Source organism: Cynocephalus volans, chromosome 5 (genome assembly GCF_027409185.1).
Source record: "Cynocephalus volans isolate mCynVol1 chromosome 5, mCynVol1.pri, whole genome shotgun sequence".
Classification (NCBI taxonomy): domain Eukaryota; kingdom Metazoa; phylum Chordata; class Mammalia; order Dermoptera; family Cynocephalidae; genus Cynocephalus; species Cynocephalus volans.
Genome location: NC_084464.1, coordinates 10,719,232 through 10,731,265, shown reverse-complemented (window position 1 = coordinate 10,731,265; position 12,034 = coordinate 10,719,232). Strand labels below are relative to the sequence as shown.

Sequence of the window (12,034 nt, the reverse complement as noted above, 5' to 3'; positions counted from 1 at the left end):
TCACTGCTTCATGATGGCACCTGGCTCAGCCCCAGCAGACCACAAGAAGCCGGCCCCAGACTCACTCAGTGCCTCCAGCAGCTGTGCGGACGCCGCATCCTTGGCTACGTCATGCCCGTGCTGCCCATCTGCGGCCAGCGCAACCCAGATAAGGCCTCTGAAAGGCACTGGATGACCAGGGATCACCGCCTGGTACCAGAAGTGGTGCCAGCCAGCAGGTCCTGTGCCCAAACACTTGGTGAGGAACACCGGGCTGCCCAGCCTCATTTGTTAGCACAGCAGCTGGAGGGCAGCCCGAGCCCCTTGGGACCCTAGCCTGTCCCTAGCCAAGGCCAATCGGCTGCCCTGCGGCTGTAGGCACCGCAGTGAGGGACCCGCAAGCTGCTGGCGGAGTCGCTGCTTCGGGCCTGGCTTGAGCCACTCCACGGCCACCTAAGCTGCACAGAGGCGTGACAGCCCTCCCGCTAGGGCCTTTGGGGGCACGGCGGCGGCGGTGCGCTGCGAGCTGAACTTGAGCAGCGCGATCTTCGCGGGCGCCGCCGGGGCTGGGCAGCGGCAGCGCCTCCTGCAGGCCGGGCCCGGAGGCTGCAGCGCGAGCAGCAGCGGCGGCGGCTCCCGACGGCGGCGACCCGTCCACGCGCACCTCGCTCTTCTCGCCGCAGCGGGCGGCTGTGCAGCGGGGCCATGGCGGCCTGGGCGCCGCACCGCGAGCTGCAGCGGGCGTCGGGAAGCCGCGGTTCAGGCCGCCGAAGGTCATGGGCAGGCGGATCTCGCAGGCGGCCCGCGCGCTGCCACAGTGGGATCCCCTGGTGCTCGTAGACGTCCTGGGGCAGCCGCCCGAGAGCACCTCCGAGCCGGCCGGCGGCGGGCTGCCCACCCGGCCTGGGGCTGGCCCGCCGTCCTTCCTCTGCCCCTCCACCTGCACCAGGCGGACGCCCGTCTCCCTGACCCGCGCCTCCAACGCCGCCTCGTTCTCTGGATTCACCTGCTCACCCTGGAGCTCACACGCCCGCTTGGACTCGTAAGTTTCTACTACTGGAAACCTGGGGAGTACAAGTCAAGCCTCAGTGAGTTTGGGCGGACACAATTCAATCCACTACGCTTTCCCCCTACTTTAAAAAAAAATGACTTTTTGAAAACCAGGTCAGTTGTCTTATAAAAAAAAAAAATGTCATTCTGGAGCAATCTCATAATTTCTTTGTGATGGCATTTAACTTGTTCCAATAAGCTGAATATAGGTCTAACGGCTTAGAAAGGTTAAATAAAACTTTTTTCTGGCAAGAATACAGTCTGGACGATGTCAGGAGGTGAATACATCCTGGCAAGAGGTATGGAATAGAATGGTAGATTGCCTCACTGCTAGTGATGTTAAATTTGTTTAACTTATTTTTATTTGTTAGTGATGTTAAATTTGATAACCTGGTTCAAGTTGACAGCAAACTTCTTCAGTATGAAGGATGGTCAGTGAGCCAGCCATTTGTCTGTGGGTACTTTGGTGCTATGCAAGTATCTGCTTCCCAAGACCCTCTTTCCAGCTTCACTTATCAAAACCTTAGTCGATGATTTTATTGTTCATTCTACATTTATTAGATGGCACTTTTTTCTTTTCTTTCCTTTTCTTTTCTTTTCTTTCTTTTTTTTTTTTGACTGGCCAGTACCGGGATCTTAACCCATGACCTTGGTGCTACAAGGCTGTGCTCTAAACAACTGAGCTAACCAGCCAGCCCCCTAGGTGTCATTTTTCTATAAGGAATTTTCTCTTCTCATCTGGGGATAAACTGCAGTTCCTCCTAAAACAGGGCATACTTCATCATTTTCCCTTTCAATGTTGAATTTTTTATGATTTTTAAATCTTTCTCTTCTTTTCCATTTTTCAGTGCTGGATTTTAAAGTAAGAATTAGCCATGTGAGTCATCTCAAATCATGACTAATAAGTGTTTCGCCCCCTTCGTTTCCAGTATCATTAAGGATTTGTGGATTTTTTTTTCAATGTTTTATAAGAAGTTATTACTATCTTTTCTTCGTGATGCTCAAATTGTCCCAAATTTGGGCAGTGGGAACTCCTTCAAGTTGGCTATGTAACTGCAGACAAGATTGACAGAATCCGTCTTTTAGGGCCCCGAGTCAGATCCAGCCTCCTGCCTGTTCTGGTAAATACAGTTTCCTTAGAACACAGCCATGCCCACTTCATTCACATATTTTCTCTGGCTGCTTTTTACACTCTAAAGGCAACAGAAACCACATGGACCAAAAATCCTAAAACATTTTCTATGGGGCCTTTTACAGTAAAAGCTTGCCAACCCCTATTCTAGAGGCAATTGATAACATGATATTGTGTGCAAAGGGCTTTTTGTCAGATGACTCTTGTTATTTAATGATTTAAACTATTTTAAATTTATTTTTCTAATTGTTGCTTAGATAGAGAAATATATTTGATTTTTGTATTGATTTTGTAGCCAGGGAATTTCTTAACTGATGTATTCATTCTAATAATTTATCTGTTGATCTTTTTGGATATTATATGATTATGTTATATACATAGAATTTTATTTTTTCCCTTCTAATACTTATACCTTTTCCTTTTTATTCCCCGGTAGCTAGAACCACCAGTACACGTGACATAGAAGTGCTGAAAACCAGTCTCCCGTCTCTTTCATAATATCAGGTAGAAAATTTTAATTACTTTAAATACAAAACTTTCAGGGACATACCTTCGTATATTAAAAGGATACTTAATTCTTGGAAATATTTTCTCTTTAAATACTTTTCTGTGGCTGGCCAGTGGGCTCCGTTAGTTAGAGCATTCTGTTGCTAACACCAAGGTTAAGAGTTCCGACCCCAATACATGCCAGCTGCCAAAACAGAAACAAAAACCAACTTTTTGGAGTATAAAATTATGTGTTTTATTATAATATCATCTTTTTTACTTAATATATTCTAAGCATTGTCATTAAGTATTATGTTGTTTTTCTTCTACAAGATTTTAATACCTACGTGGTATTCCGTCACAGGCTTAGTTAGACATTAATCCATTTCGTCAATCTCCTATTGGAATTTTCTATTCTCTCCAAGTCTGTGACAAATTAACCGCTTCCCTATTCTCTCTCTCTCTCTCTCTCTCTCTCTCTCTCTCTCTCTCTCTCTCTCTCTCTCTCTCTGCTTTTCCTGTGTCTGGTTAGTACGGGGATCCCAACCCATGCCTTCGTTGGTGTTCTAAGACTGTGCTCTAACCAACTGAGCTAACTGGCCAGCCCTCCCGTTCTCTTTCACAATGACCACTTCTATTTATAGATACTTAGTATGTAGGAACGATTCTACGTGTCATCTGGACAACAAAGCTCAGTGAGCCCTCAAGAAGTGTACAGTTTGGTTAGAAAACGTTGACACACAGGGAATAGCAAGGCCAAGGGCAGAGGAAGGGCGGGATTGGCACCTTTTGGAACAGAGAGGAGCTGGGAGGAGTGTAAGGGACAGGTCACCCGGGTTTGAAGACCAGGGTAAGGATTTGGGAGTTTATCCCGAGAGCAATGGAGAAGTGGGGGGATGGCAAGACACAACTGGCCTTTTAAAAAATGCCTCTTGTTGGCTCCTTTTTAATCTTCAGTTTTCTGTGACCCCTCAATTGATCTATCGTACAATGTCACCAGTTAGTCTTTGGCCACCCTACCCTCTCACCTCAGAATTAATCTGCACATAATGACACAGCCCAAGAAGACATACTTCTCGCTTTACATCATGAAAGAACATGTGGAAACTTCTTGGAAGTTTCTCAGGAAGGAAGAGGAGAGGCTCACAATATACGTGGCAGCCAAAACTGAATCTTTGAATGTTCTCCCCCAACCCCTGGCCCAAAGCTCCACTACATACATCAGTGGCCTCAAATCACTTTTTTCTCACCCCAAACTGAAAACGTCCACCTTTCTCCTTACCCCGCCCCTCTTATCCCCAGCCTCAGTTCTTGCCTTCTGTGTCCCTGCAGCCCTTTATGTAGGAGGGATCTTGTCCTCTTGTCAATTTTCCCTGTTTTCAATGTTTGTCTGGGTGGGGGAGAAGGGGAGAGGAAGGTCCACAGAAGGGCGGACAAAGATGTGCTGGGAAGGATAGCCATGATTCTTGGTTTGCTCTGGGCAATGGTTTATTTTGATTTTCAGTTAATATCTGGTGTGGCTATTCATCTTTTGAATTATAAACACGTCGTACTCAGATTACCATCTGATAGTATTTTTACAATAAAGAAATCTACTTTTTGGTTTGCTTTTGGCAGCTGGCCGATGTGGGGATCCAAACCTTGACCTTGGTGTTACAGGGGGGCTTTAACCACCAAGCTAACTGGCCAACGAGAAAGTTATGTTGGATGGTACTTTAAGGACACTCAAGTGAGGCCCCTCTTAAGGTTGAGCAGCATGAGTCTGAGCGCCTTGGTCCACCGCTCCTCTGTGTTCCAAAGGGTGGTGATGGAGCAGCATTCCCTGCTGCCCCCAGCGTCCTCCAGCAGGCCTTTGCCCACGTGGCTCTTGTAGGGCAGGCAGAGGCCCTGCTCACCCTTCCCAGCCTCTTCCTTGAACTGCTGCATGCCCTCCAGGAAGGCCTGCATGGCATGGTCAAGTCTGTTACTCAAGGACTCACCCCACCCGCATAATAGAACAGGGGCAGCTCAGTGGAGCCATCTGTTAAGGACTTCAGATAGGAGTGGTTTCTACAGGGGACCAGCCTGTACCTCTGAAACGGCAGCCCAGTCACATTGGACAGGGCAAGCAGCAGCAGTGCCGTCTGTCCCCAGGCAGCATTAATCTCATCCCAGTGCACGGGGACAGTGGGGGAGAGGACCCAGTCTAAAGTTACTGATGACGCCCAAGGGGCCCTCCTCCCAGGTCTTAAACGTAGCATTGAAGATGTTGGTTTTCTTCAGCCAGTGCAGCTGCCCACGGGCGTGGCGCAGCTGGTTCTCCACGCTCCTCAGCTCATCCTACAGTCCCAGCTGTTGCCACTCCAGTGCCCTGCAGTCCCTCTGGACCCACCGCTCCCACTGCTGCAGCTCTGCAGTCTCGGCCTGGGCTGCCTGCAGCTCCGCAGCCGCCCTTGCAAGGTTCACGTCCACGTCCTCCAGCTCCCGGGCCAGGCTTGCCTCCTCCCGTTCCAGGTCCCCCAGCTCTGTCTGCAGCTCCTCCTGCCCCACCTGCTCGCTGGTGTCCAGGCAGTGCCTGTAGTCCTGGCTCTCGAGCTGTTTCAGACTCCGGGTTATCCGACGGAATAATGCCCCTTTCTCTGATCATGAAGAATTTTCCAATCTGGGGTTTGTCTTTTAAGCTTTGGACATTATTCTTGGTTTGTTTTGACCAGGAAAAGTCAGTCTTTTCCTCTGTGGCATCTGGCTCTCCACTCATTCAAAAGTAGTTCCTATTTCAAGATTAGGGCAATAATAACTATCGGGGCTTTGTGTCTCTACATATAGTCTTTGATTTTTCTGTCATTTTCCTCTTACTGGAAACATAAAATAAAAATTAATCAGTTCCTTCTCATGTTATGTGGCCAGATACAAAAGACCACATAACTGTACTGATAGGAACAATCCACGACAGGTCAATTCACACACACAGAAAATGGAGTGGTTGTCAGGGACTAGGAGAGGTGGGATGGGGAGTGACAGCTTAATGGCTGCAGAGCTGATGAAGCTGTTCTCTCACTAGACAGAGGTGAGGGCTGCAGCACATGAGAAATGTACTTCACGCCACTGAATTGTAATTTTGAAAATATTAAAACACTTTATTTTATACAAGGGATATAAGTGAAGAGAAAAGATGATAAAACTTGGGAGATGCAGGACAAAGACAAAAACGAGGACAAGCACGGTGGCAGGGAAGGGGAAGGACAGCTCTGGAGTGGGGACTGGTGAGGGTGTTTGTGGGAGCTCTGGAGGTGGGGCTCCCCTGGGTGCTGGTGTTTCTTCCACTTCTTTTGATGTTTCAGGGGTGGTTAGGTGAGCTTGCTCTGGCTCTGTCTAGCTCTTGCTCGTGCTCGGGCTCGGGCTCGGGCTCGGGCTCCGGATCTTGCTTTCGCTCTGGCTCTGGCAGTGGAGGTGGAGCTGGAGCTGAAGATGGCCTTAGCTCTTGGGACACTTGTTCAGCCTGGGCAGAAGCTGGAACTGGAGTGACAACAATTGAAAATATCAACATGAGTTTCTATGTCTCTTCCAATGACAGTCTTTCTGAGAAGCCCAAGTCCAGAGACCCAGCCTCAGGAAGTCTCCCCACACTGCAGGACACTGCATGATTGTTCTGAGTACTCAGTGCCCCTGTCCCCAGCCTGCTTCTGGAAACTCTGCTCTGTGTGGCCCAGCCCAGCCCCCTCCCCAAACCCTCACAGGCACCCACCCTCTTCCTCCTCACCCTCAGTCTCTGCCTCACTGGGCTCCAGGTGCTCCAGCTTCTCCAGCTGCGCCAGAAGAAGATCAGCCTTACGCTCCGCCTCTGAACCCGGCATATTGACACGGACATGGGCCAGCAGAGACTTCAAACCATGAAACTCAGGAGGCTCGTGGAAGTCAATGGAATAGAATTCCAGCCAGATCTCTAGGATGGAGGACATGGCACTGGGGGAGAAAGGTGGGCAGCAGCATCAGAGGCCTGGCCTATCCCTCTATGCTGCCCTCTCAGGGCTCCCCTGAGTGAGCTGCAGTCTTGTACCCTGTGCCCCTGCCTGACCATAGACCAGCCCCTCCAATGTCCACCCCCAGTACAGCAGCCCCGGCAGAGATGGTCCTGGAAACCAAGGAGGGGCTGGCAAAAGCCTCTGTGGGGGGAGCCTTCAATCACTGGTGTGACCACCTTTCCCTTCTTCAGGGAAACCTGACAGCCTCCTCTGTCTGGGTCCCTGCCCCGTCCCTATTGGAATGACCTGTCCATCAGGGCAGGAGGGTGCTGTCTGCTCTGGGCCTTACTCGCTGGCACACAGGAGGTGTCCAGGAATATCTGATGAATGAGGAAACAGAGGGAGGCTCTGCTCCCCTGGCCTTCCCAGGGCCCTTGGAAAACCCCAAACTTGAGGTGACACGTGGATGTGCTGCCCAACTGTCCCCATCCAAATCTGCATCTCCTCTTCCCACTGACACTGATCTCTTGACCCTGACCACACTCTGCACCACCAGCACCAGCTGAGCATCCGCATGGGTGAGCATCCCCGAGTGTGAGCGGGATGCTCTGCACACCTGCTCTGGCTCAGCACGGGCTCTGGGGGTGTGGGCAGGGCTGGATGGGAGGGGTGGGGGCAGGTTCTCTCTGGGCTCACTCTGCTCTCCAGCCTCTCGCACACCCTACAGTGCCTGTGGCCCCCTCCCCAGCTCATCTTGACTCCTTTTCCTGCAGGAAAGCCTGTGCCCTGGGCCCTGTAGCACGAATCATAAGATGTGTGGCAGCCAGAGTTCTGCCAGTCCCCCCATCCACAGGCCCCCACCGACCACACACAGTTCTGTGGAGATGGGAGCCCCTCCATCTGCACCCAAACCCCACTCACCATTTTAGCTGCTCCAGGGCTCCGCCATCCCCATGAAAATTGGAAAGAATGCTTCTGTACCTAGAGGCGACCAGGAAGGTGTCACATCTACAATATGGTGGCACTACCTGCTTCTCATGTCTATTGTGGTTGTCTGAACTCTGACTAGAATGGAAGCCCAGGAGGGCAGGGAATGTAGTCTCCTCGGTTCATTGGAATATGGTCAGTGCCCAGAAAGTCACTGCACATAGTGTGACTTCAGATATGTTTGTTGAAGGAATGAACGCCAACCAACTCCTCCCAAGATATCTGGGTGCACCTGAAGCCCCTCTGCCAGCCTCCAGTCTCCCTGCTTTGAATACACCCAGAAGCCTACAGATAGAATCTCAAATGTGAAAAGAGTGAAGCCCAAGTCAACGAGGTCAGTGAGGGTGTGACAGAGACTTCCTCGTGGGGGGTGGGGGCAGGAATCCTGAATGAGGACGACCGTGGCCCCTCCAGCAGAACTTTCCACAGGGCTGGACTCAGGAGCAGCACTTTCCATGGGGGACCCACTGGAGCTTGTTCCTGTTACCACCCACTGAACACAGGTGGGAACTGAGGCTCAGAGGGGTGTGGTGACAGTCCCAAGACTCACAGCTGGGAGGCAGCCGAGTGACACTGTGTGATCGAGGGGCAGAGTGCTCACCTGAGGAAAAGCAGGTGCAGCGCCTGCTGGGGAGTGGCAAAGTTCCTGAAGCTCAGGAGAAAGGTGTGCACGTAGGAGTGGTTGCCACGCATGACAGCGGGCACCAGGTGCTCCACCCACTTCTGCAGGGTGCCTGCGGGGACAGGCCACAACCTGTGGGTGGCATCTGGGCTGAGGGAAGACTTGTCTTCACTCTAGGTCAGGACAAGGGAAGAGATGCACAGTGAGAGCAACGTGAACCCCCAGGAGGGAAGGGGCTGGAGGCCAGTCTTAACCCCAGGGAGGACATGAGAGGACAGCCTGAGGGCCCAGGGTTCATGTACAGGGTGGTGGTTGCCACCCCCGCAGTCCCCTTTCACCCTCCAGCCCTGACCTGAGGTGTGAACGCACCAGGACCAGCAGGTTTATAAAGCCCCCACCCTCTGCCCCTGCCCTTGCCCTTGCCCTGGGAGGGTGTCCCGTGTCCCCATGTCCCCCCTCACACAGGAGGAGGGTGTGCGGTCACCCAGGGAGGCTCACAGTGCTGGCCTGGCCTGGCCCGCCCTGCCCTGGGACACCTGACGTTACCTTTGGGGACCTCCTGCCAAATGGCCACAGGAGTCCGGGGCGAGGGCTGACCCAGCGCCGGAAGCATCGGACAAACCTCTCAGCCCAGGGCTGCCTGGGGCTACTGCCCCGGGACCTCGGGATACAGCACAACATCTCACTCTGCCTGTGGCCAAGTGAGCTGGGGAAGGGGCTGTGCATAGAATGTGGGTGCCAGGTTACCGAGTTCCGAGTTCAGTTGGGGTCTGTCGTCAAGGAAGTGAGGTCACTTCCTGGTACCTCATTTCCTGAACCCCTCCTCTGTGTACAAGACTGCAAGTGCCCCTCTGGGTACCTGACTGCTGACCCTCCTTCCCCATGAGCTCTCTCTATTGCCCACACTTCCACCAACACTGCCTGACCACACCCCTGTGCAAGGCCTGGGTGCAGCCAGCTTCACAGCTCGGAGGAGATACATGGAGGTTCAGCCCCAGCTCCTCCTTCTTATCACTTATGTGACCCTGGACAAGCCACTGTGACTCTCAGGACCTTCCCAGTCTCCCCTTCTGCACAGTGGTGATCATTCTAGCATCTCCTTCCTAAGGATGTCATCAGTCATGTGTGAGCAAACATCTCTGAAACCCATCCCATGACCAGTGTCACATGGAGCTAATGGACCAAACTAGAGACAAAAACCCATGACGGTGTGGAAGGTAGCATGGACTACAACTAATGACAGGTCTGGTTTCTGCCCTATAACCTTGAAAATGTTGCTTTTGTTCTTGGCCTGTTTTCCCTGTCTGCACCATAATTATTACAATACACCAAATTTTACACATAAGCAAAGATGTACAGAGTCTGAGTGAAAACAGCCGGCTGCAGAGTGGCAGTCTTGTCAGTAAGCAGTGACATCTTCTTGCATGGTCTTTCTCTCTGGACTTTCTTCTTTCCAGATCCTGCTTGGGTGGATTAATCTGGTACAGGTGACTAATCGTACCCATTTGCATGAGGATCTTTCAAAGTTGCACGATCAGCTTTTACAGTTGAGGACACTGACACAGAGATTTAACTTCCTGGGCTGCGGGGGGCAGGCCCATCTTTTGAAACTAGATGTGTTCGATTGAGACAGAGATGAGGGGGAGTGGGTTAGGGGGCACTCAGCTCCTGGCTGAGGCTTGCCAAATATTATCACCAAACCCAAGCCTGGTTGCTGTGTCCACATGGAAACCCAACAGGCTCTTTGACTTGTGGAGTGGAGCCGGGGTGGGAAGAGAAGGGGAGATCGTGTGCGGGCTGTGGTCCTCACAGTATGGCCCAGCCTGAAACTTCAGGGTGTCTAAAAATTCTAAACTTGAAACTGATTTTCCAGGTAATTAGAAAGGTAAGTTGTTGGAGTGAGCAGGACTGAAGCCATGTTGGGAACTAAAACTGCATGGGTTCTCAGAGATTTGAAAAGGACACAGATCCTTTTTCCCTTGGACTTCATTTCTCTGAGTTCCCTCTTTCCCCATGGTTATTTGATATTTTGAACCTCGGTTATGGGGCAAGATGACGTTCTACACATGGACGTGAAGCTGTTCTCCGGTCAGCCTGGAGCTGCAGAATTGCATGTGCTATCCAAGGAAGACTCACTAAAGCTATGCTCATTCCATCCCTCCAGCAGGACCCTGAGATAACAGCAAGGACGGGAGCAGAAACCAGACGGAGGCTGGCTGAGACTGCACCTGGTTCCTTGCACGTGCCCCTCCCTCCTGCTTTTCATTTCCCGTGCTCCATTCCCTCCGCTCCCCCTTAAACTCCCCTGAAACCCGAAAGTGGTAGACAGTTCTAGTCTGTCTCCTTACACATCTGATGGTGAACTTCCTGCCTCGCACCAACATTTGGGACTCACCAGTCTTTTGTTTCTGATTGGTGAGCAAGCGGTGGGACCTGGATGCCAGGAACATACTTGTAAAGGTAGGAGGAGAGGACATATTTGATTGAACTCTTTGCAACTCAAGATGGGGCTTATAGGACTTCAGCTTGTGTTAGTTGATTGGGGGAGGGTTCAAGGAAGGGGTGGTTTTGTTCTAGACTGGGTGCTGTCAAAAAGCAAGAGCAATTCTGTGATTATCTTAACTTTTACTTAGAAGCAGGCAAACTAGTGCAGGAAAGGGAGAGAGACAGCTGGCCCTTTTGTGGTTTGGACAAAGTTCTTGTTTTTGTCTGTTCTTAGACAGTTACAGAACGGTCTTGGTTTTTGTCTTGCTCCAGAAAGGTAACAGAGAGAGTGTTCTGGGACATGGTTTATGTTCATTAGGAGAACTCCATGGCCTGGCTCAGCTATGGTGGTCAGGGGCTGCATTTTTTCTTTCTCAAAGTTCACATTATAATCGGTTGTTTTTTTCCTTTTTTAAAAAAAGATGACCGGTAAGGGGATCTTAACCCCTGACTTGGTGTTGTCAGCACCACGCTCACCCAGTGAGCTAACCAGCCATCCCTATATGGGATCTGAACCCGGGGCCTTGGTGTTATCAGCACCACACTCTCCCGACTGAGCCACAGGCCGGCCCTTGTTTTGTTTCTTTTCATCAAATACATTCTGTGTTAGTTCATTCCTGTTGCTTATAACAAAATACTTGAAAGTGGGTGATTTGTAAAGAAAACAAAATCTATTGCTTACAGTTTCTGAGGCTGGGAAGTCCAAAGTCCATTTGGTGGTGGTGACAGTGACCCCGGGGTCTCACATTTCAAGATGGTGGAAGCTGAGAGAACAAGACAGAGAAAGACAGACTCTCCTCTTCTTTTAAAGTCCTCAGAACCACACCCCTGACCATCATTTTTAATCCATTTGCTCCTGCATGGTCCTACAATCCAATCAGCTCTTCAAGGCTCCACCTTTCAACTACCATAATAGGATTTCCCATCCTCTTAACAGTCACAGTGGGGGCTAAGTTTCTTTCTTTTTCCTTTTTCTTTTTCTTTCTTTCTTTTCTTTTCTTTCTTTCTTTCTTTTTTTTTTTTTACAGCAAACAGGGATTTAATATAAATAGAAGCAGCATAGAGAAACTCAAAACTATACATAAGCCAAACCCAGATGCCAAGAAGTGGGGATGAAGGCAGGATTTCTGACCCTTTGGTTCAGCCGGCCCCGCAAATAAAATCCAACCAAAAGAAATCAAGAAAATAACCATGATTCATACTGAGCTGTGGGAGAAAGAGGGGTGAGGGGACAAAGGTAGGTGTGGGTGTCACCATGGGGTCAGGTCTGACCCTGGGCTGGGAGGGGGAGGGCAAGGTCCTTCACCACCACATAAGCCAAACCCGAGCCACCCAGGTGCTATGAGGCCCTGC

At 50.7% G+C, this 12,034-nt stretch overlaps 1 pseudogene; it reads right to left on the bottom strand.

Annotated features, from left to right (window-relative positions):
- LOC134377768 (dead end protein homolog 1-like) lies at nucleotides 1–1,015 on the bottom strand (annotated as a pseudogene).
- Nucleotides 1,016–12,034: the final 11,019 nt, after the last annotated feature.